Here is a 24,149-nt window from a genome sequence, read left to right on the forward strand (position 1 = left end):
TGGCGATACATTATAAAATAAGGTAAAGTCAGCAGGGTTTTTCAAGCGAATTCTTACCTGACTAATCTGATGACTTATTTGACGAAATAGCAAGCTGAATGGACCACCCTGATTCAGGGAATATGGTATACTTGGATTCCAGAAGACTTTTGGCACGGTGTCACACACGAAGCAAGTGAGCAACATTAAGGCCCATGATATTGCAAGAAAGATACCAGCATGGATAGCACACTGGCCGATGGCAGGAGTTAATTTTTGGGAATGTATTAACTCTTTTCTGATTGGCTGCGGATGACCAGATGTGTTCCACAGGTGTCAATTTTTTCATTGCTTCTTTTTAACCTTCGGGATCAATAAATGGCATGACAGAATAGATGCCTTTTTGGCCAAGTTTACAGACAATACGAAGATCGGTGCAAGGGCTTGTAGTGTTGTGGAAGCAGGGAAGATGCAGAAGGGATTATAGAAATTAGGAAAAAGGGTAAAGAAGTGGCAGAGAGAATACAATGCCCAGAAGTGTATGGTCATGCCCTTTGGTAGAAGAGGAAAAAAACATGCTCTATATTCGATAATGGGAGAAAACTCAAATTTCCGTGCTGCAAAGGTACTCGTGAGTGCTTTCGGCCATTTTGCTGATCGAACGCTTCGTGAGGAATTCTGATGTTAGCGTCGAATTCGAGAGGAGTAGAATATTAAAACAACGATAGAATTTTGAGGTTTATATGGCACTGGTGAATCTCAGTTGGAATATCGTCAGCGGTTTTGAGCCCTTTTCTAATAAAGAACGTCCTGACATTGGAGAAGGATCAGTGGAGGTTTACGTCAATAATTCGGAGAATGAAAGGTTTGTTTGCGGAGCTTTAATGGTTCCGCGGCTATATTCACTGGAATTTAGAAGAATGAGGAAATATTTAATTGAAATGATAGAGAGTGTTGAAGGGAATATATAGCGGGGAAGTGGAGACGATGTTTGTAACAGTGGGGAAGTATAAGGCTTGATGGCACATCCTTAGAATAGACTGACAACCATTTAAAATGGAGAGGAGGAGCAATTTCTTCAGCGGGAGTTGCGGGCGGGTGGTGGATAAATGCAAATCTTTGCCATTGCAGCTATGCAGAACAGGCCATTGATTTTATATAAGGCGGAGATTGATCGGTTCTTGAATGCTGAGGGCATGAAAGGCCATAAGGAGAAGGCAAGAGAATGGGATTGTGAGGTATACTTTATCAGTCATGATGGAATGACGGAGCAGACTCGATGGGCAGAATGGCTTAATTATGCTCGTATGGTGTTACGTCTTAAAAACAGAAATTTCAGGAAACACTCAACCGATCAGGCAGCCGCGATGGGAATGGATATTTTTTTGCGTTTCAAGCCTGATACGTTTCTTATGTCGCGGAGAGTAACTGAGTGTGCTACAGGGGTAGTAATATGGACGCGTGTTTATAAAGCTCTAATAAAGGCACATGAATCGTGCAGATAATTGATGATGAGGGTGAGGAGGAGATGATATCTTACGAGCAGAAGAGAATAAATTGTGTAATTAGATGGGTAATACATCATGGTTGGCAGGGCCTATTCGTACCCTGCAATTTTTACGTCCGTTATTCAGTCAGCGAGAGGAAAGAGCTCAGCGTTCAAAGTAAATTTATTATCCAAGTCCGTGCATGTCACCAAATGATACTCTGAGATTCATTTTGCGGGCATTCAGAGTAGAACAACTAAGTGCAATAGAATCAATGAAAAATTCCAGACAAGGGCTATCAAACAACCAAAGTGCAGAAGAACACGTATGTTACAATTCTTGCCTATTTCAAAATTTGAAAACCGTATTCATTTAAGAGTAGCTTAATCTGGTTAAAACATATTGTACGTAATAATTTCTTCATTCAGGATAAGGGCGGGGAGATTCGATTTGTCTCCGTCAGTACATGAATAAAATACTATTCTTCCTCAACATCGAGGTAACTTAATTTTAAGAAACATACAACAGGCTGGAGGATTTCTGGATCCGTGTGAGGAAGGGGATTATTGAGACCAAATCCTACACCAGCCCTAACATTGGGTCTCTACACGACACGTGCATAATTCCTTTTTTCTCTCACAGATGTTGTGCTCCTCCAGCAGATTTTTTGTTAGCCCGTATTCCAGTATCTGCCGTTTCTCGTATGTATATCTTGATAAATAAGGCTGACTGGTTTTGCTTCATGCCGTAGCTTGGAATAGTATTCAGCCCCAACCGTTTGTTCACATAAATGTGTATATCATGCAGGAATTTTCAACAAATTAACAGAGAAATGTTATTTGCTAACAACTTACTATGTTTTCCCCGTAGATCACCCCCACAAAAAAAGACATAGCAAAGCATAAAAAACGAAAAAATTCAAATGTAATTTCCACACTTCAATGGTATCCATCCCCTTCTGATCAGTACATAGCCGAACCACCTCTCGCAGATAATACAGGCAGAATTATTTTTCAAAAAGTCTGTTTATCCTTTGCACAAGGTGATGGAGCAAGATTTTCCTATTCCTTTTTGCCAATATTGAGGAAAGATGGTGGACAGCAAACTTGAAGTCTTGCCAGAGATGTAACACCATAGGTAGGTAGGTAGGCCTCCATTAGTCTCGACAGACCGTAGATTTGTGCCTTGGGTTTCCAGGGCGTAAACCTGGGCAAGGTTTTTTTTATGGAAGCCCGACAGTTGCCCAAGCTGGGAGTCTCCCCTCTCCACGACAGCGATGTTGTCGAAGAGGAGGGCATTAGGACCCATGGAGCTTGGAACCGGTGATATTGTGGAGCAATGTGTAGTTAAGTGTCTTGCTCAAGGACACACACGCAGTTCGATCACTAGACCTTTAGATAATTAGACGAAAGCCTTAACCACTTGGCCACACGCCTACACTATAAGACCATGTCTATTAGTCAACGTAGCAGTATTAGGCCATTTAGCCAATCGAGTCAATTCCACCATTCATTCTTCCTTTTCTTCCCCTCCTGTGTCGTACCTATAGGTGCCTTTCTCCCCATAAGCTTTGATGTTATAGCCAATCAAGAATTTATAAATATCTGCCTTAAATGCACAAAACAACCTGGACACCACAGCTGCCTGTGGAAAGAAATTCCACAAGTTCTCCACCCTCCAGTTAAATAAGATTCTCAGGTCCCCTTTCAGCTTTATAATTTCAATCGAGTACGGACTCAGAGCGATCAAAGTTTGCTCGTATAACTGTTTCATCAGAGGAACCATCCTTAGGGACATTCTCTGAACCCTGTTCAAAGTAAATACTTCCTTTGTTGCATGAGAACCCCAAGAGTGTTCACAATACTCAAGCTGAGACCTTCCCAAAGTGTTATAAAGACTCGGCATGACATTACTGCTCTTGTCTTCTCGATCCCTTGAACCGAATGCTAACGTTGCATTTCCCTACCTCACCACAGACGCAATAGACAATTAATCTTTTGGGGTTTCTGCACAAAGTCACGCAAATTATTTTGCTTCTCTGAATTTTGGATTTTATCCCTATTTAGCAAATAGACTGCACACGTATTTCTTCTACTAAAGTGCATGAACAGCGTTTGCCAAAATTGTATTTCATTTGCCAATTTCTTGCGCTTTCTCTTACTCTCTCTAACACCTTCTGCAGAATTCCTGATTCCTTAACACTACCGGCTCCTCCACCAGTTTTCGAATCATCTGTAAACATGGCAACTATCATCATAAATCTTTAATATGCAGCATTAAAAAAGCTGACCCGATACCGACCTGCGCAGAACACCACTAATCACTGTCAGCCTGATTGGAAAGTATTATTTTATTGCACTCACTGCCTCAACCAATCAGCCAATATTCTAACCATGCTATTAACATTCCTAATGCCATAAGCTCCTACCTTGGTAAGCAGCCTTATGTGTGGCGCCTTATAAGGAGACTTGTGAGAATCCAAATATACAATTTTTGTTACATCCCCTTTATCTGCCCTACTTGAATCTCCTCAAAGAATTCCAACACGATCGTCAGGTAAAACTTTTACTTAATGAAGCCATGCTCACTTTGGCCTGCCTTGTCCGATGTCACGAAGTACTCCATATCCTCATGTTTAACAATTGCCTCCAAAAATTTCCCAAGCACTAAAGTCAGGCCCACTGGTCTATAATTTCCTGGATGACGCCATCCGCCTTTCCATGTTAACCACGGTTATACTACTTTTTTTCTGTGTGGGGATTTATTTGCTTTTATAGTACATCTATCCTGCACATTGCTCATTTTTTCCTAGAAGCTCAAGCCATTGCTGATCTGATGACATTGCTGCTAGGATCTCTTTCCAATTAACTTTGACCACCTCCTCTCTGACAACACTAATTTACATCACGCCACTGCAATACTTCTAGGTCAAACTTATCTTTCTCGCTGCCAAGTTTCAAGTTGAACGCAAAACATATTGTGATCACTGTTTCCAAAGGGTTCTTTTACTTTTTGTTCCCTAATCGCCTCGGGTGCTTTACATAATACCCAGTCAACATACTGGATCCCTTAGTAGTCTCAACGACACATTACTCTAAAAGGTCTTCACTCTCTTGATATGAATTACTCAGCCTGATTTTCCCAATACACCTGCATGATAATATTGTCCTTTTGACAGCTCTGAAAAGGACCTCGGTCCTTTTGTCCCGTTGTATTCTATAGCCCATATTGCAGGTCTGCAGTTTGGAGGCCTGAATATAACTGCCATTAAGGTCCTTTTACCTTTGCAACTTCTTAACATAACCCACAAGAATGTAACGTCTTCCGATCCTGTGTTTCATCTTTCTAATTATTTATCGCCGTTCTTTACCAATAGAGACACGCCACACCACTCTGCTTACGTACCTATCACTCCGATACAGTGTGTAACTTTCGACATTCATCTCCAAACTATAATTGTACTTCAGGCACGGTACAGTGATGGCCAGAACATCATAGCTAATAATCTGTAAAGTCCAACAAGATTATCCACCTCATTTCTTATACTTCCTGCTTTAATGTATAATATTTGTGTACCTGATTTGCTACCATTTATGATTCTACATCCCAAGTGCACTGATACACATCCTGCAGGATTCGATATTGGTCTATAACTTGTCTGCCCTTCCTAACAGTCTGACTGCATGCTTTTTTTTAACCATTGGCCCTATCCTGACTTACACCCCGCCTCCGGTTCCCATCTGTTAATTAGTTTTAACCCGCCCCAACACCTCTAACAACTTTGCCCGCAAGAATATTGAGGTGTCCCTGCTGTACTCGGCTTAAGTGCAACCAGTCCCGTTTGTATAGGTCATACCTTCCCCAGAAATGATCCCACAGATCCAAGATCCTGAAGATCTACCCCATGCACTAAGTTCTCAGCCTCGCATTTATCTGCTAAATCATCCTGCTTCAGTCCTCAGTGGCGCAGATAGCAATCAAGAAATTATTGTCAGGATAGTCATACATCTCAACTTTCTGCCTGACTCTCTAAATTCTGTCTTGAGGACCTCATTGCTTTTCCTTCCTATGTCATTCTAACGAATAGGTACCAAGATATTCTGGTTGCTCTTCCTTGCCCACAAAAATCTGTGAACGCGATCAGAGACATTTCTGAGCTTGGAACCTGAATGGCAATGCGTATATCATTCGGGTGTCCTGCTCAGGTCCAGAGAATCTCCAGTCTGTTCCTCTGACTACTTAGTCCCCTTCCAGAACCGATTCCCTTTTCTCCGTCTTTCCCTTCTGCAACACAGACCGACGCTCAGTGCCAGTAACCTGGTCTCCATTGCATTCCCCTGGGAGGTCATCTCCCAAAACAATATCCAAACCAGTATATTGATTAATGGGGGAAATAGCCACAGGCGTACTCTGCGCTAACTACCTCTTCACCTTCACATTTGTTCTTCTGAGAGTCACCCGTCTACCCACCAGCGCAGCTTGGAGAGACTACATCCCTATATCTATGGTCGATGATCATCCTTTCAAGGAAGCCCAATGTCATCCTGCTACTGGTCACCATCCATAACACGGTCTTTAGGAAACTGCCTCTGGCTGCACCTCACGCAAATGCTGCTCCCTGGGAGACTCTGGACATCCCAGGGTTCCAAAATCCGCACGAAGAACACATATCGGTCATTTCAACAACACTAAGTACCCAAAACACAGTAGGAATAAAGGAAAACTTAATAGAAGCTTACCTGGCCAACCTATTCAGAGCCAACAGCACCTGAGCCGAAGCTTCCTTTGATAAAAAAGCCTGACAATCCCACGCTTATCACTTACCTACGCCCAACAATGGCTGCTCCGCCTGTCCCTTCTGTATTTGTATTTCCTCCTCTCTGTTTTGCTCCTGCTGCTGAGTAGGCCACCAGAATTAAGCCGAACGCCCGTGAATCTCTATTTTTAAACGAGCGCCGTCGACTATAAGAAATCTCCTCACTGTACGCTGCCCCCATCTTGGCTATTCGGCTGCCGGAATGACACCGAATACCCGCAAACTTCTTAGTTAATCGGTCGGCTCCGATCTGCGAGAAACCTGCTGGCTGAGCGCCGCTGCCCCGCTGATTGGACAGTTTAAGGCAGAATTCTGACTTAGACACTGAAAAACATCAATTTTCTTCATTTTATGTAACTTCGTGGTTGCTTTACACTTGGCTTTGTGTCGTTGTCTTGTTGAAAGACGAAGTTCTGTCCAGTGTAAGCTTTCAGGCAGAGGCTAGCTGGTGTTATCCTGGATCGCTATGCATTTAGCAGCATTCGCCTTCCCATAAAACTGAGCAGATGTCCAGTGCCTGCTACTGAAAGGTTGATGCTACCCGAACCATGATTTACAGTAGGAATGGTGTATTTTTTACTGCTATGTAGCATTTGTTTTATGCCGCATGTACCGATTAATGTTGAGGCCAACATACTTTCATTTTGAACTTTCGCATTCCGAACAAAAGACCTTCCATATTCTTACCATGGCTTGAAAGTGACACTTTGCAAAATCTTTATAGGTAAGGATATTTTTTTTTTCAGTTAGGGCTTCGTCCTTGCCACTGATCCATTAATATTATTTTGTGAAAGTCTTCTGAGATTGTGGAGCCATGAACCTCACCTTCAGTTGCAGCCTTTGACTGCCGCAGCTCCCTCAGACAGATTATTAACGTCACAGTAGCCTCTCCTGCAAGGACCATTCGTCTCTTGCGACACCGGATAGGTGGGCGCCATGACCTATAAAGAATACATGTGGGTTCATAATTGCTCCACTTTCTTACAATGCAAGGCACTGATCTCTAGGATATTTTTTCGTGCCTTTGATATGATCCTGTACCCATTCTGAGATTGATGCTCTCCATTATAATTACCTGATTTGACTTGAATGACCTTTGCCTTAATTTCCGTTTGTTCAGTTGAAAATGTACCATACTGCTGGAACTAAGAGGCGGGGGGGGGGGGGGGAAGAGAGAGAGAGAGAGAGAGAGAGAGAGAGAGAGAGAGAATGTACTTAGTCATGTGATCCTCATATTTCCCTGATCAATGAATAGGATAAGATAGTATGGGAATACGTACCGGAGGAATGTTACAAAATAATTACAAAGGGGATGAATATTTTGCCTGCCTCCTAATTTTAGTTTTTCCTTTTTGGTATAATGTTGACGGGTTTTGGAAATTTTCTTTTGATTTTACATGACGCTCAATGATTTGTGGATTAGCGCAGAAATTCTAAATTAATATATATCAAATTTAGTAACTGGGACAGCAACCAGTGAACATAGTTGTGGGGGCTTAATACTCTTTCAAGGGACTGAATGTGTGGAATTTTGCAGTTGTCATATTTCCTGTAACGAGCAATATTGAGACCCTCTTCAGGAATACACAATTTTATTTTTTGCAGCTTCCGGTTCAGGCTTGTCCTTTTCGCAATAACGATGATCTTTGCAATAGAGGAGATTAACAAGAAACCGGAATTGCTTCCAAACGTTACGCTGGGTTACTGGATTAACGATTCTTGTGGCACGCCTAATGTATCCTTAAAAGCAGCCTTTGAGTTTTTAAACAGTCTGGACGCAACAAATTCCACCTGTAGGAGAGCTCCCGTGGTTCCCGCTATCATCGGGGATTCTGGATCATCAAAGACTTTAGCGATAGCCTCATTAATGGGTCCCTTTCGGATCCCTGTGGTAAGCCAGTTGCTGAACTTCTATTAGCTGATGTGTTACGTTGTCAACCTGTTTCGTAAACATGATCAGATTTTCAGAAGTACTCACTTAAGCAAATACTATGTTGGTGCATTTGCGCAGGACCGGCAGGAAATATAAATTACATCGTTATTTTTATTTAGGTCGGCTGCCTGCTCATGATATTTGGTCAGAATGAGAATTAGAATCAGAATCAGTGTTAACATCGCTGACAACTGTGCTGTTTTGTGGGAGCAGTACATTGCAACACATAAAACAAACAATGTATTACGATAATATATAATTCAAATTGTAGCAGAAACATTGGATATTGTTCATGGCCTGGTTAATTTTCCGTTCAATAATCGGTCAAGCAACTGTTCGTAAAACATCAAATGTGTGTCTTCCGGCTCCTGTTCCTCCTCCCTGATGCTAGCAAATAAACAAGGGCATGTCCTGGGTGATTGGGGCCCTTAATGATGAACACTGCTTTTCTGTGTATTCGACATTTGAGCATCTCCTCGATGCTGAGGAGGCTAACGTCCACGATAGGATTGGCTGTTTCAAACATTCTTCAGCCTTTTCCAATCAACTACTGTAACTCTTCCATACCAGACGGTGATACAATACTCTCTACGGCAAATTTGTAGAAATGTGCTTGAGGTTGAGCTTTTTTTTTTGTGATTTACTAAGTCTTCTTAAACTGTTCATGTATGCAACATATATCCATAGCGTGGATCGTTGTGCTGGTCATGACACCTGATTGCTTCGGTCATAAATGTGTTTGGAACAGAACGTTCCACTGACGATCCTTCCATGAGGACTGGTTTGTGTTCCCTGGACTACCCTTTGCTCAAGACTACACACAATCCCTTGGTCTTATTGATGATAAGTGTAATGTTCTTGTTGCGACACCACTCAACCAACCAAGTCGTGTCACTCATTTACACCTCTTTATCACCATCAGAGGTATTGCCAACAAGCGTTTTGTCATCGGCAAATTGATACATGTCGTTTTAGCTATGCCTAGTTTGAACATTTATTTCGACAAGTCGACCGACCATCATAACAATGAGCAGTTATATCTGTGCCTGATATAACTACTGCAAGCTTGCAAAGAGTATTACGGTGAAGATCTCGCTACTTACAAGGACGATCGTACCCATAGAAAACGACACTTCGGCTGAACTCGTCTATGCCCGGTGCCTTCCTCAACAGCCTAGTCCTATTAACCGGCTTTTAACCTAGTCCCTCTACGCCTTTTCTATCTATGTACTTAACCAGATAAGACCACTGCTTCTGGCGGCTCATTCCAAACACGCACAACCGTTTTACCAGTCCTTCTCTGGGATAAAGGACAGTGTGTTTGCCAACCTGTCTGCGCCTTTCATGATCTTGTGACCCCCTTTCTGTTAGAATGCGAAACTGAACAATCGGCCTCTGATGTCTGTCGTTCCAGATCACCCATGATGCCAAGCCTGATTCTTGTACTGCTGTTCAAAAGTGTGTATCTGTTTAATAGTTTCAAGCATTTCAAACGTTCAATTTATTATCAGAGAATGTATACAGTATACAACCTAAAAATCTTGCTTTTCGCAGACATCCAAGAAAACAGGAAAAAAAATCCCCAACGAATGAATTTCATTTAAGCGTTAGAATCCCAAAGTACCTTCTTCGGCTTCCACGCACAAACAGCAGCAAAATATCAAGCCCCACCACCCCCCCCCCCCCCCGTCCCCGTCCCCTTCACTACCCCAAGCATTTCAGCAGGAAGCATCAGCACTGGACACTCACCGAGCAAGCAAAAGAAAAACCTACAGAGATATCATGTTTTGCAGACCAAGGTAAAATGTAATTGACCACTCAACTACTGGGCGTTATACAGTCCCTCTCTCTTGCTGACAAGGGACAGAGAGGTGTTACCACAGCGAGATAGCAGACCAACAACAACTTACATTAATATTGAAACCAAATGCAAAACCCTAGATTCTGGAAAATAAGAGATCAAAACATCCAATAGTCTCAGGAAGTCAGGCTGCATCAGTCCGGAGAGAACACCACTTAATGCCTGCCCCCCACTCGGTTCCCTCCAGAGGGACTTCCATATGTTCTTGTCGTTTTGTCCCCCTCAACAGCGTGTCAGCCCCCTCTTTTTTTATACATTGTTGACGAAGAGTAACAGACCTAGAACATTGTCCCTTCCTCTTTCCACTTATCGAGCCCCATTCACATCTCTTACATAACTTACCTAAGTCATATTAATCGTGTGCGGCCAGATGTATAGCTCGTTAGACAATACAGTTACAATGTGGAGATTAAACAATTGTGATATGTCAGCTATATACTTATCTCCCTCTAGGTAAGTTATCTCGCCACATGTGCCTGTCTGAGCAACAGACGTGAATATCCCTCGTTCTTTAGAACGATCCCGAGCGATTACTTTCAGGTGAGGGCGTTGGCTCAACTCATCAAGCATTTCGGATGCACCTGGATCGGAACAGTTAGGAGCGACGACGACTATGGTAATTTTGCGATGCAGGCGTTCAATGAAGTGATGGAAGAGATGGGAATTTGCATTGCTTTCTCTGAGGGTTTTCACACAACGTACCCGAGGGAGAAATTGCGTCAAACTATAGACATCTTAAAGAAATCTTCTACAAAGGTAGTAGTAGCTTTCCTTGCGCAAGTGGACATGAGCATTTTACTACAAGAAGTTGTACGACAGAATGTCACCGGTATACAATGGCTAGGAAGCGAGGCTTGGATCACCACGCCGGTTCTACCCCCGCAGGAGAGTAAACTGTTTGTTGTCGGTGCACTTGGAATTGCGATCCGAAAAGTGCGAATACCAGGGTTGAAAGAATTTCTCATGAACACTCACCCGTCTATTTATCCCGGAAACCCTCTGCTGCAAGAGTTTTGGGAAAAAGTTTTCAGCTGCAAGGTAAGGAATACAGAAGGCAACACAGCCGACTCCAAACTCTATTCGAGTCTTCGAGAATGCACAGGGAATGAAACTCTACTTGCAGCTCACAACGAGTTCAGTGATGTGTCTGAATACAGAATGACGTACAACGTTTATAAATCGATCTACGCTATCGCCCACGCTCTTCATGATATGAATAGTTGTCAAGATGGGGATGGACCATTTCCCAATCAGAGTTGTGCTAATACAACAAATTTTCAACCGTAGCAGGTAAGCACTTGTAAGAGTATTGAATGGTCCTCTCGTGTGATAAGATATGCTTTTGACCTTACAGGGCCTTGCACCTTGTTTCGTGGCGTCACGGCAGCACAACGCTCAGCGCAACTGCAGCTGCAGACTCGGAGTTCAGAGTTCAATGCCGGTGCCGTCTACAAGGAATTTTTCCGTTCTCCTATGACTACGCAGGGTTTCCCCCGATTTTACGGTTCCCTTTCACAGTCCAAAGACTTCCCGCCTAGGAAGCTAATCGATCAATATGAATTGTCCTCTGTTAATGCTAGTGTTAATAGGCTAGCGGAGCGACTCGTTTGGCCGGAACAGCCAGTTCAGAGCCGTATCTCTGAATAAAAAAAACAGACCCCACTGCAGATGCTCTGCAACCGTAACTTTTTATTCTGAATTGTGTTACTGTTTTCAATGTACTATTGTAGTATAATAATCTCTTTGAATAGCATGCAAAATAAAGTTTTCACTGTACCTCGGTATGTGTACAGCAATGAACCAATTTACCAATTTACCACATACCCTAGCGTGAAAGATTATTAAATAATATAAATGGCACGTTCAATAGTAAGCATTTAATTGATCTCTGAACATGTTTGTGAATCGTATCCTGCATTTATAAAGCGCCTTTGTAAAATTAGGACATTTCCTGTCTTTGCTCATCAATTTTCTATCACCCTTACTTGTCTCCAATTATCCACAGCTGGCTTCTGTTCTATTCATTTCCTTATACTGCCTGTCGCTCCTCTATCTTTCAGTCCATGTAATAAATCTCGACCAGAAACTTCTACTGTCCATTTCCTGTCGAGTTCCTCCAGCAGTATGTTCTTTCTGTCTTCCTATCTTTCTTTTTTTTTTAACATACAGTGAACATTTTTGAGAGATTTATTGTTCATCTTGAGCCCGGAGAACAGGCATTACTTCTCACTGCACTATGCATTTTTGATTTAGCTTCTACATTACATGAAAAAAGTAAACTTCAAGGCAAAGATTGGAGAAAGTATCTACTTCGATAGCAATGATGATCCAGTGCCAATATATGACATTGTAAACTGGCAGCAGACGGACACCGGCGCTGTTGCTGCAACTGTGGGACAGTATGATGAAATGGCACCCGAAGGACAGCAATTTATATTAGCCGAAGAGTCTATCGTATGGACGGGTGGACAACCCACGGTAAGGGGTATGTGAAAAGCCCTTGGATGTTACAGAAGATTATTCGGTTGTGTTGATCACCCAGGCGCGAGCTTAGATTTAAAGCAGTGTGCAATAAAGTGTGTACCAGATCCAAAATGATAAAACTAATCACATTTCTTTCTTCAGGCAATAATAAGGGTCACGTTAGAGCTACATGTGCGGTGGCAGCAGCTTTTCTTCCCCTCCACCAGTCTAACACCTGTCTAACACCTGAGGATATTAAACGGTCTAAAGGCAGATCAGTACTTTGTTCCAAGTTGAGAAAAAAAAAACACATATATCAGTGGGCGCCACGGTAGCGGAGCAGTCAGCACGACGCTATTACTCCTCGAGGTACTATGGAGATCAAATTGATATTATGGCGCCGTCTATTTGCACGTTCTCCTCGAAAATAACTTGGGTTTCCTCCGCTGCTCCAGTCTCCCGCACAGTCTAAAGACGTAACGGTTGTTGGGTTCCACGAGAAAATCTGCAGATGTCGGAAATTCAAGCAACACACAAAACGCTGGTGGAACACAGCAGGCCAGGCAGCATCTATAGGAAGAAGCTGTAGGACTAACGTTAGTCCTGACGAAGGGTCTCTACCCGAAACTTCGACAACATCTTGTAGATGTTGCCTGACCTGCTGTGTTCCATCAGCATTTTGTGTGTGTTGCGACGGTTATTAGTTTAATTGCTGAATATCTGAAAATAGTGAGGGCGGATCTTATTAAAAGATATAAGATACTAGTTGGCTATTACAGCACTGAGATAATTCTACTGGTGGCAGATTTACACTCTGGAACCAATTTATTCGGTTATTTCCTGTGTTTGATAGCATCCGTCTGCAGTGAGAGCTGAGACGAAGAATTCTGTACAAAATGGAGAACCTGTTTGTTGTTTTGATTGCGCTTTATGTGCTGCAGATGAAACCAACTATGCATCAGGTTAGTGGATAGCAAAGATCTTTGAAAGATCTTTGGAACCTACCCGGTGCCTACTTCATTAGGTACCTCGTGTACCTAATAATGCGGGCACTGAGAGTACGTTCGTAGCACTTTGCTGCTGTAGCCCATCCAGTTCAAGGTACAACATTTTCTGCGTACAGGGATGTCGTCTGCGCACAAAGGCAGGCGGGAATTTGGTATCAGCTGCCAGAAATATTAGTTCAGGCGGACACATTTAAAAATAATAAAAAAAACGACAATTCGATAAGTACATGGATAAGAAAGGGTGAGACGGCTGTGGGCCACAGGTGGGCAGATGGGACCAGCACGTCGGTAAAACATAGCCGCACGGACGAGTTAGGCCTAAGGGCCTATTGCTATGTTGTATGACTAGGACTGGAGTCTTAAGAAACATCATGATGTTTCCCGGTTGCAGCCAGTCTTTCCGGGTGCAACCGGAAAGGATCGATATTCAGCCACCTATTGAGCCAGGACCAGCGATATACTCAGCCGGCGTTTATCAACATGGGTCGCCTGGCTGAACTTCGTGTGAGGTCCTGCGATTCCGCCAATATTCCCTGGTATATCTCAAGCCGCTGAACTCTTTCTGATCTATCGTTTTGTCTCCGAGACAATGACAAACAAAATAACGATTATTTGTTCCAAATTAAGCCACGCCCTTTTCTACCGTTTTATAAACTCGCTGATAAACCCTGCCAATTCCACTGACTTCCGTTATTACAGGGGGCATATGTAACCCCTTTCTGCTATCCGTTATAAGACTCAATGTTTTGTCAGTTGCAATCACTATGACCAAGTAAACCACTTTGCACTAAAATGGACTACAGTTTATTTTCGGTATTAACTTTTATTTTTTTCTTATTAAATTTTAGCCTAATTTCGTTTTTGTCTTTCAGTAAATGTTGTATATCTGATGCGATGTGCGTCTGATGTTGCTGCAAGTTTTTTTTTATATATTCCACCTGTGAGTACATACACTGGTGTATATGACTTTCAACTCAAATTTGACTTTGAAGCTTCTTTCCCTGAACAGTCATGCTCCTAATCCCTTAAATCTCTAAAATATGGGACTCGGCCGTTTCGCCTTTGCAATTCTGTTTTGCACAAACGTTTGACCTTGAATTGCTCAACCTTTTAAAGTTCAAAGTAAATTTATCATCAAAGTGTGTACGTGTGGCCAAATCCTACATTGGAATTTAGTTCCTTGCAAGAATTACACACAAAACAGACAACCTGCTCCAAAAAACGCATGGTCTTGCACACGTGAGCAAATACAAAAAGAAATGAAGATGCTAATAATAAATAAGTAAATAAATATTACAGTGTACATTATTGATGCTCCATGCGACAAAACTGAGGTAATCAATGCCACCTTGTCTTTTAATTCACTTGATCCTCTTCAAACGACTCCCACGGCCTTCTCAAGCTCTTTGCCTCCATTTTTGGAGACAAACTTCCGACCGACAGCTTTTATAAACGTATCGATTCCCACAGTTAACTTTACAATACTTTGCAGTCTGTCTACTGTAAAAATGCTATTGCATTTGCTCAGTTCCGTCGTCTCCGCCGCATCTGTGCACAGGATGAGCTTTCTCTTCCAGGTATATGAGCACTGTCCTTCAAAGAGCGGAGCTTCCTTTCCTCCGACATTAACGTGTTGAGTCCCTCCAGCATTCAGCCTTATGCTGCTGAGAACATGACAGGCCTTGATTCCTTGAAAGCGACTCTATGGGTTGTGGAAATAATTCACATTAGTGCTGATTGAGACATTTTCTTACATTTCTATATATATTGGGCATATCTTGTGTTTAATCTCTCCATAGGTTCCAAAGGCCGTTTGTTCCGAAAGCTGTGATCCCGGCACACGGAAAGCTCCCATAAAAGGACAACCAAAGTGTTGTTACGGTTGCGTGCAATGTCCCAATGGAGAAATTAGCAACAACACCGGTGAGATATCTCTGTGACAATCCATTAACTAGATGCCAATTAATTAAATACAGAATTACCTTTTAAATATAAACTTATCCCACTCCCTCCCTAATATTCAATTGTTACATTTTAGATTCAACCGGTTGCTTTAAGTGTCCAGCCGAGTATAAGTCGAATGAGAAACGGGTAGAATGCATACCAAAAGAGATCGAGTTTCTGTCATTTAATGAAGTCATGGGTATTATTCTGGTGACGGTGGCATTGGTTGGATTCTGTATTACAATGCTGGTATTTGCAACTTTCTACACTCATAGAGAGACGCCGATTGTTAAAGCTAATAACTCAGAACTAAATTTCCTTCTTCTCGTTGCTTTAATGTTTTGCTTTCTCTGTTCAGTTACGTTCATCGGAGAACCGTCAACATGGTCTTGCACACTTCGCCACACATTATTTGGTATTATATTTGTTCTCTGCGTGTCCTGCCTTTTGGGTAAAACGATAGTTGTTGTCTTGGCATTCAAAGCTACTCTACCCAACAGTAGCATAATGAAGTGGTTTGGCCCAACCCAGCAGCGACTGACTGTCTTGAGCCTTACTTCGCTACAGTGCTTAACAAGTACCGTCTGGCTCGCAACATCGCCGCCATACCCTCGGAAGAGTACTGAACATTTTACCGAGATAATAGTTTTTGAATGTAACCTTGGGTCTGAACTTGCCTTTTATTGCGTGCTGGGTTACATTGGATTTCTGTCCTGTGTGTGTGTTTTTGGTCGCCTTTCTAGCTCGACAACTTCCTGACAACTTCAACGAAGCTAAACACATCACATTTAGTATGCTGATCTTTTGCGCAGTTTGGATTATCTTCATCCCAGCCTACGTGAGTTCTCCTGGGAAGTATACGGTGGCGGTGGAAGTGTTTGCTATTTTAGCGTCCAGCTACACGCTGCTGTTCTGTATTTTTGCTCCCAAATGTTACATTATCATCTTTAAGCAGGAACAAAACACAAAGAGACATGCTATGGGAAAAATCACATCCGGAAATTCTTAAGAACGAACAAGGAAGTAACTATGCTATGTGATTGAGTTATTAAGTTTAAATGTTCAGTGTGCATTCTTTGCTACAATTTTGTAAGTTTCTTTGAGTTAACCATATTGAACGTAGAACAATACCCGCACCAATTAAATTCATTATCAAATGACTACACAAATCTCTTCTGCCTACACATGGTACATATCCTTCAATTTCCTCGCATACATGTGCCTTTCTAAAATTAGAATCTAGAATCCATCTCCTTTGTAGGTAATAATCTAACAATTTCATGTGGTCTCCACTCAACGCTTGACGCTTTATAGAAAACAATCCATTTTACCAGAAATAGTCGGTCTAATTTAAGTCATAATGAGTCACAGTTCTAATGAACATGGATGAGATACCTGTGCTATTACATCTAATCCGTGGTTCGCACAGTAAGAAAAGATCCTGCTTTACCGTGATTGTCAATATCAACGCAAAATTACTTCAAACTCTTGTTAATTTTCAATACTGACTTCACTGAACAAATTCAGTGCAAGCAAGTGCTCGCGAGACAGTGACACAAATCGCCTTCTTAAAACAAGCAACTGATTCATCTCACCTGTGTATTCCTCACTTCTGTGACTGAAGTACGCAAGTGTTACCGAGGAGTGGACAGTCACAAGGCTGCGTGACCCTGGGAGGGTACATAGCATGTGCGCAGCACAACGTGCAGATGTGTTTACAGATATTTTAAGCACTCCCTCTCCCACCAGTGAGTGCCCTCCTGCTTCAAAACAGCCAGCATTGTCCCTACGCCTGAAGAAACCAAGGGAACATGTCCGAACGACTGGCATCGTGTCATGCTCACCTCAACTCTAAGCAAATACTTGGTCAAGGACAACAACTGCAGCATGCTACCACCCACACTTGACGAACAATATTATTAACAGAGTTCTAAACTGTCTGCAAGTTTGGCAACCAATCAACCGAGGGGTAGTGTGTTAAAAAAGCGACTGTTTTCCAATTAGGTGCGCAATTAAGGTTACAAAGACAGAACTTCGTGTCAGTTTTCTTTTTTCAGTTGGTCAATGACTAATCAGCAAAATGGATTCATTAGAAAGGGCGAATAAAAATAATGCAAAATAGGCTATTTCCATTGAGAGTAGGGGAGATTCAAAAGAGAGGACATGGTTTGAGAGTTAAGGGGCAAAAGTTTAAGGGAAACACGAGGGGGTATGTCTTTACTCAGAGAGTGATATCTGTGTGGAATGAGCTTCCTGTAGAAGTAGTAGAGGCCAGTTCAGTTGTGTAATTTAAGTTAAAATTGGATAGGTATATGGATAGGAAAGGAATGGAGGGTTATGGGCTGAGTGCGGGTAGGTGGGACTAGGTGGGATTAAGAGTTCGGCACGGACTATGAGGGCCGATATGGCCTGTTTCCGTGCTGTGATTGTTATATGGTTATAAACACTTCTGCACCAGGTGTATTTGCTGCAGCTTCTAAGAGAACGTATTAAGGAACAAGAGCTGCAGCTTGATAATCTTCGACTCAGACAGGAGCATGGTGAGGTGACAGATAGGAGCTGGAGTGAGATAGTCACCCATAAGTTGCAGCTGAGAGGTAACTGGGTGAGTGACAGGAGGAAGCGAAATGCACAGCCAGTGCAGAATACAGCTGTGGCCAACCCCTTAATAATAAGTGTATAATTTCAGGTATTATCAAGGAGATGACCTAACGTCTTTATGGTATACGCCGCAGAGTGACTCTCGCCTGAATGGACCGAACGGTCTGTTTCTATGCGGTACTTATTTATGACTCTAACCTACTAATCCACACGGTTTGGAAATGTAGGTCGAAACTGGAGTACCCGGAAGAATTCCACGCGGTTAAAGGGAAATGATGCCAACTCTTTATAAACAGAATTGGGAAAAGAACCCGGTCGCTGGCATTGAGGCTTTGACAGCATTCCGCTAACCACGATGCTACCGTACTGTCCCAAATCCATGAAATCTGGTTGTAGTCCCAGCCAACATGTTCATAAACAAGAATGCAGCATTGGGATCTGGAGCAACAAATAAGATGCCGGACCAAATCAGCGAGCCAGGAAGCATCCACGAGGAGAAATCGGCAGTCGAAGCGTTCGGTCAAAACCTTATATCGGTACCGGCAACGCCTATTTCGACAACAAGCAGTTTAACCGAAAAGCCGAGGTCGATTCCTTTCACAAACGCCGCCTACCGCACAGGGTTCCTCCAACATCACGACTGATTCACCGGTTAGTGCTGCTACCTCTCACTGAGGTTTGATCTGGACCTGCAGTGCTGTCTGTGTGTAGTTTGTAGGTCCTGCCCGCGTGCTTTCCTTTGCCTTCCATCTCTTTAATGTGGTGTCAATGAAGTCGGCACTAGATATTATGCCTTAATGCAGATGAGTAGCAGTAGGATCAATTGAGACCTAATATGGTTATGAGAATGTGAGTAGATTGAAGGAACGTGGGCAACTGAGGTGCGAGGGGATGGGACTGATGTGATTGATCTGTTGAGATCAGGCAGTGAATCATGGGTAGAACAGACACTTTCCGTGTAGGAGTTGGGAAGTAATCATGGCGATTAAATTAGAATTAAGAGAATGCAATTCGATCGTTGAATTACTCGGCAGCAATAACTGAACATGGTGTTAAAGCCTGGAAGTAAACATGAAGAACAGAAAGGTAACTAATATGTGCGAGAATCAATCAGGAATAAAAGAAGCAACATGTGTCTGGAGTCGGAGAAGACAGGCAGTCCTTATCAATACTTGCTTCAGTACTCACCAGTGAGAGGGACCTTGACAATGTGAGGACAGAGTACATATATTGATATGCTAGAATATGCTGACTCCAAGAAACAGGATGAACTGCAAATTTTGAACCCTAAGGATAGATAAGTCAGTGTACCAGATATAATTTTCCAACGGGAAACCTTGGAAGAGAATGCTACGCCAATGGCAATAGTGTTTGCAGTTTCACTGTGCACAGGTGTAGTACTACATAATTGAAGGACAGTAAATATCATTCAATCGTTCAGGAACGAGAGTAGGGATAAACCTGGGAATTATACTCCAGTGAGCCTTTATTAAATTATGATCAAATTATGGGACAAGATCCTCAGAGACAGAAGTTACAAGAATTTGGAGAAGAATACTCTGATAACGTATAGTTAACCTGGGTTTGTGAGAGTGCCACGTACACGCAAACCTGTAAAAGTATCAGCAGCAATAGAACACCCCTTTGCTGATAACAAAACACTAATTTATTAGTACCTAAGTAATATAGTAACTTAAACCAGGAAAATCAAGAGGTAACGGCATTATGCATTTCTCGGTGTAAATAAAGTTCCCGAGAGGCAGAGGGGAGGGAGAGGGGGGGAGAGAGAGAGAGCGAGACCTGTAATCTGAATAAATTGGTACCGTCGCTCCTCCTCCATGTCCTCCAAATCTTCCTAGTCAGCGAAAAGTGACCAAACTAAAAGCGCTGTCTTCAAGTAATAGTCTACCAACCGAGGCAAGGGTTAGACATACCGGTAGATTCCACAGGGTCGCCGTTTACATGCACTAACAGTCACAGATCGTTTCCTCTTAATCGATCCTTAGCCCCACCCCACATTTGTGGGTACTTAAAAGTTCAGTGGCTATTTCTGCCACCATCCGTCGTACCTCTGTGTCCTATTTAAATATCATTGATATCATTGATATAAATATAATTAATATTGATAATATAACGCTCGTTTAAATATCATTGAGCTGAACATAAGCTGTCAAACATGTTGCACCTCTCTCTCTCTCTCTCTCTCTCTCTCTCTCTCTCTCTCGGAAATAAGCTGCTGGTGCCGTCTTGCAGACATAGTTCTTAAAGGCACAGTCCATAATGAATAAAACTTAAGATTCTATCACACCTCCCTTCCTTCGGGATAAATTTTGAACAATTAGCATTTCAGTTCCCATCTACAGTTTATAAGGTGTAAAGCAATACATATGTAACTACCAGGTAACACGTTACAGAAGCGTGTACAGACTTTAACTTAACACCGGGACAAACAATCTGCTATAATGTTCTCAGTACCTTTCCATGTCGTAGTCCTACAAGATCAGACTCCAGTTCAATTACCTGCTGTTCTTATCCTTCATCTTATTCATAAATACTAATGGATTATGATCAGTGTAAATCACAAGTGGGTTCTGCCCAGGGCAAATATAGACAACAAAGTGTTGTAAGGCCACAAGGAGGGATAACAGCTTTTTTTTCAACAGCGGCAAAATCCTTCTGATACTCATTAAATTTCGTACAAAAGTAAGCTACAGGATGTTCAATATCACTTTCACTCTTTTGCAGCAATACTCCGGCAGCGTCGCCACAGTCATCTACAGCTATAGAAAATGTCTTTGTAAAATCAAGTGCTTTGAGCACAGGTTGATAACATAGAATCGTTTTCAGTCGTTCAAATGCCTCTTGACAGCACTCATTCTAAACAAACCTACCTTTTTAGTAGGTTCGTCTGGGGAAGAGTGATATCGGAGACTTACGATATTACCCAACCATACCCAAAAATCTTCTCAAGGCTTGCTTGCCCGTCGGAACAGGAACCCCAGCAATACCCTGAACCTTGGTTTGAATAGGAGCCAATTGTTCATGGCCTACTACGTAGCCAGAATAAGTAACAGTGGCAAGGCCAAATTCACTTTTAGCTAGGTTAACAGTAAGATTGGCTATGGAAAGCCTATTGAACAGTTTCTCTACTGCCGAGAAATTCTCTTCCCACGTGTCACTCCATAGAACCAAATTGTCAATATAAGTCTCTGTATTTTCTAAACCTCGAATCACAGAATTAATCAACCTTTGGTATGTCCCTGGAGCATGTTTCATTCCAAAGGTTAAAACGTTATACTCCATTAAAGGCTGCCCCCTTTCTCCGTTTTTGTTTGCAGTTGTCATTGAGCCACTGGCTGTTAACATCAGACAGGACCCTTTGATATCTCCCATTGATATGCATGAACATACATCACCTTTCATTATACGCTGACGATGTCCTTTTATATATCTCCAGCCCACAAACATCAATACCCGTCCTTCTGACTCTTATTAATAATTTTGGTAGTTTCTCAGGCTTCTCTATTAATTGGGATAAGAGTGAACTAATGCCTGTCACTGCAGTGGTTAATACAGAGTATTTACAGTCTATTCCCGTTAAAATAACTTATGATAATCTTTCCTATCTTGGTGTACCTATTACAAAAAAAAACCCAGATGACCTTTTGCAAATGAATTAGCAAAACAAAATTGAACAGGTTAAACGCAGTATTGACTTTTGGAAAACCCTCCAATTTCTTTGGTGGGGAGGGGTAACGCAATAAGGATGATTGTACTGCCACGATTTCTTCATCTTTTCCAGTCAATTCCATGTTTTATTCCTCTGTCATATTTTAAGCAATTGGATTCGATTATTATACCATTATTATTTGTGGTTGGAAGCACTATAAGCATTCGGAAGCAGATTCAGCTATACATTAAGGCACAAAAAACTTATATTGACACTCCGATTTGTGACAATCATTCCTTTTTGCCTGGCCTGAATGATACTGTTTTTTCTTCCTGGAAACAAAGTGGCATCTGTAGTGTAGGTGGCCTGTATATTAATGGAAACTTTGCCTCATTTGCGCGGATACAAACAGTTTCCAATGTCCCTGTAGCTAGTGTTTTTAGATATTTACAAATTTGAGATTATGTTAGGAAATATATACCTAATTTCGGAGTTCTAGACAAACATGAGTCCCTAGATGCAATAAATAAATTTGATACGGTTTTGCCTTTATATTATTCATATTATATTATTCTGTCTTTTGCTGCCCAATATTTAATTTGATTTTGTTAGGTTGGTGTTATTTTTTTGTGGATGTGCTGTATTTTTTTGTTGTTTGTAGAAAAAAATAAACAATATATTAAAAAAGAAGCTCGCAGGGTAAACAGTATGCATGGTAATAATAAATACTAACAATAACTATAGTATTGAGCACAAAAAAAACATTATACTCATACAATCCAGAGGGTGTTATAAAGGGTACACACTGGTATCCTTTCAACATTTCGATCTTCGTAAAGTATTTAGCCTTCCGAACCTTATCTATACAGTCATACACCCTAAGCGTAGTGTGAGCATCTGTCTTTGTCACTGCATTTACTTTCCTGTAATCAGTGTTCAATCTCACGCTGCCATCCGGCTTTGGGACGATAACACATTGCGAAGCACAATTAGATATAGATGGCCTAATGATACCATTTTTCAACAAGTATTCAATTTCTTGTTCAACCAATTCTCTCTTTTTTAATTTATTTTTTAATTGAAGTTCATCATCAATCATTTCCATAAGATATATTTCAGATATTATACATATATATCATGTATATCGCAAATCTCCACAAAGTATTTATCTGAGGTATACACTTATAGAAAAGAGTGGAAAGAAAATAAAAACAAGCAAACGGAAAGAACTATGTACAAGTAGGGAGTGATTTTTTAACAACATATTCATTGATTTCTGTGAATAAAATTAGGCCTATGAGGCATTACGTAGTTAAACCATTTTAACCAGTATGAATCAAATTGTTCCAGCTTATGATTAACAGATGTTGTTATCTTCTCTATTTTGTAGATGTTCATTGTAATTTGCACCCATGTATTTAACGTTGGGCTCTCCTGTGATAACCATTCTCCAGTAAGAGTCTTTTTACCAGCCACCAACAGTATATTCATTAAATAAGTGTGTTGCTAAACTAGGTCAGCTTGACCTACAATTATTTAATGCACAGCTGTTGTACATTGTTTTGGTACATCGGAAAATAATTTCTCATACTTAAAAATGAGTCCCTTTAATTGTTCTTGCTGCTCAGGCTCCAAATGTTTTACTTTATGTCAGTCAGGTAGGAACCATTTTCGACTTGTTAAAGTTATCTGTTACCACGTTCCCAGTCTCCACAACCCCATTTACTTTCAGAACAATACTCATAGGTGCCGTCTCTGAGCCATGATACGGCTTTAACATATTGATGTAAACCAGCTGAGTTCCCTTCCTACGATCGGGTGTTTTAATAACATAATTCAGTGAGTCATGTTTTTATTATCTGGTATGCAACACTAAGCTTCGCTTGAAGGGCGTTGGTCAAAACTGGTAACAAAACAAGGACCTTACCTCCTACATGATAAATCTGTTCCCGCGCTCGTCGATCATAACAAAGCTCCATCTTCTTTTGAAAACTCTGCAAATTCTATTTTGCAAAGTCACAAACCTTGTGAAGTCTATATTTGAATTCCAAAACATAACTTAATAAACTAACTTGTACCTCCCTATCAGACCATTGTTCTTTGAGCAGGGTCAAAGTTCTCCTCACTTTGTGACCAAATATTATTTCAAACGGGCTAAACCACTAGGGTTCTTGGATCGAATCTCTTACAGCAAACAAAAGCAAATACACACTCTCATCCCTGTCTTTTCCATTCTCAATACAATATTTCATAGTCTTAAGGGTAGAACGAAATCTTTCTAATGTTCCTTAGGATTCTAGGTATTATGCAGATTATACAATATGTTTAGCTCCCAGGGCACAAACTATCTCTTGGAATATCCCCTAGGTAAAGTTACTGCGATGGTGA

At 41.5% G+C, this 24,149-nt stretch overlaps 1 pseudogene; it reads left to right on the forward strand.

The window, feature by feature from the left end:
* The first annotated feature begins 722 nt into the window (after window positions 1-722).
* LOC132403275 (extracellular calcium-sensing receptor-like) lies at window positions 723-16,499 on the forward strand (annotated as a pseudogene).
* The last annotated feature ends 7,650 nt before the right edge of the window (window positions 16,500-24,149 follow it).

Source organism: Hypanus sabinus, chromosome 2, assembly GCF_030144855.1.
Source record: "Hypanus sabinus isolate sHypSab1 chromosome 2, sHypSab1.hap1, whole genome shotgun sequence".
NCBI classification, from domain to species: Eukaryota; Metazoa; Chordata; class Chondrichthyes; order Myliobatiformes; family Dasyatidae; genus Hypanus; species Hypanus sabinus.